Consider the following 2,618-nt stretch of genomic DNA (forward strand, 5'->3'; position numbering starts at 1 on the left):
GATATTTTACCAACTTTAAAGTAATAATAAATTAAGTATTTCTTGGGAATTTTTATGTTGTGTTTCTGATCAGAAAAGATCATGTTATGGGACATTTGAGATTATCTCAATTTTCTTAAAGTTTAATATTGAAATTTGTCTTTTTAGTAAAACATTGTCTCTATTTACCCCGTATAATGTTTACAGAGTTCATGCATATATTCATATTTTAATTCCTTTGTATTGTTATCTTATTAGTATTGCTCCCGTTTGTGCAATTTAATGGTGAAGAATGCACGAGTTTAAAGTATTACGTAGCAAAATAGTATAATAAATTTCATGTGAATATTGTACTCTGTATTATACAGCTATTTTACCACAAGAATTTGAAATTTAAAGTGATAGCCAGGTTTGAAATATTTTACTCGTCATTATGATCCCTAAACGTAGTTGTGGAACATATTGTTTTTGTTCTAAATTTAATGTTTTTTACTCGTCATTATTGTAAGTTTTACAACTCTTCTTTCCGTATACTTTTGTCCGCGTATCTTCATAAAAACGACCAAAAGAATTGGAACCAAACTTAGCACAAACATAGGAATAAGCAGATGTGCAATCACTATCTGAATTTTCAAACATGGGCGACATTACAAAATGACCGCCGTTCTAAACGAAACAATAATAGAAACAGGAAGAAATCGACTTAATATTTGGCTTCAAAATAGGTCTTCAGAAGGGCTTCCAATCGGCCATATTGAGAAATTAAAAAAAAAACCGCCGTTGCGGATGTGTAATGAGGGAATTTTACGGTGTGTTCTAGTTCAATTTGTACATTATATTAAAGCCTTTCAAAACTAGTTTAACTCCGTCGCAGAAATCCGCCTGTCCAGTCAGGAGATGTTGGTCATTAATGTGTTAATTTACTTTCAGAATGATTTTGAAGAAGTGTCATCGTTCTGTTACATGTGTCGTGGGTTTTATTTCTTTTGTTGTCGGTACCTTTCAGAGTTTACTTAAAGGTGTATTTACACTAGTTGAAGACCTTTTGGTAATTTCTGAAAATTTCACATACTATTTTGTACTTAAGTTTCACGCTGGTGAATTTGTTGCGTTTCATCATATCAGTTCTTTTTGTTTTTGTTCTTAGTCTAATTATACACAAAGTCCCTGAAGTATATGGTGTTATACATGAATTTTACACGAAATAACTATATCACACGATACTCTCTATAGACTGAATCTCTATTGACTATATTTTGACTCTCAGTTTGTTAATAATTTTGTTATTCCCCTTCATATCGAGGGTACGCTTCACAAAAGTTTAAATTTTGTGAAAGGTGATTTTATATCTCAATATGTTTAAAATAAACGTGTGATACCTTGAAGGGCTATTGTTCATAAATAATTTATTTTTATGGTTTTCAAGGTTCAGTCAAATTATGTATTAACCCTCCTCCCCTTCGAATGGAAAAAAAAGTTCTGCCATAACAAAACCAACTGAACTGAAAACGCAAGGACTTTTCGATGGCTACAAAACTTAATACAGATAAATAAAGGCACCGTCACAGACTTCGACTTTGTAGACACAGTATTTGTATGTGGTAAACTTCCAATTCTATAGCATATGGGGGAGGGGAAATTGGGAATGGTGTTTGTCGGAATAGTGATTATAAATGGGGAATTTTACTGTATAATGTGTTTATTTATATGAACAGTATATTACATTTAATAAAACATGTTAGATTTTGTGATAAAGAATGTAATAATATACTTTGATATTGTTAGTAATTGAATAAGCAAATTGTTATGGGTATTTTTTTTTATTGGGAATAGAGATAGTGACAAAAGGGAATTGGGTGTAATTAAGGTGTAAATGGGAAGTTTATACCATTCAAGAGCTGAGAACAAATACAACTGCTTACATTTTAAATTATCAATGTTCTCCAATCTCAATTAGGATTAATGGTACTTTCAACACGAGCTGAAGCGTGGTTTAACAATCATTATTGACATTAGAAAACTGATAGTCTACGAGATGAAATGCTATACAGGACGCTTTTCCTCTAATTTTATAAAACAGCGAAATCTAAAATTTATATTTTGAAGTCTTCCAGACTTTATGATTAGGTCCATTGCGCACATCAAATTGATTTGATCATTAACAATATAATTAATTATCATTTAATGGTGGATTTTGAGAAAAGAACATAAAATCATTATCTGCAAAAGTGCTTTCCTCTTGTGAATTTATCCTTTGTGTAACAATCCTATTATGATACCATTGTACGAAAATTGACCATAACAAAAGTAAAAAAATCCATAAAAAATGACTAAAGTAGCAACATAAATATAATTCAATATGAAACATGTGAAAGAATAATAACGGACGTAGGAAAAGTCATCATATAATTCCTTATTGTAGGTTGATAACAAACCAGAAAGTATTACATAAGTAAATCTTTAGGGGTTATTTTAATAATTGTATTATTAAGTAATTCTAAATTGTGTATATAGAGATTATGTTTATTGAGAAGCACATATGGCGCAGATGATTTTTTCTAAAATTAGTTCACACAACCACAGTTTTTGCTTTTTCCTTTTGGATGTAGGAAGCATTATCTTGTTGACAAACATGGTAA

The sequence above is a fragment of the Perna viridis genome, chromosome 15 (genome assembly GCF_037379345.1).
Source record: "Perna viridis isolate PV_CMFRI_1.1 ecotype Kerala chromosome 15, ASM3737934v1, whole genome shotgun sequence".
In the NCBI taxonomy this organism is placed as follows: domain Eukaryota; kingdom Metazoa; phylum Mollusca; class Bivalvia; order Mytilida; family Mytilidae; genus Perna; species Perna viridis.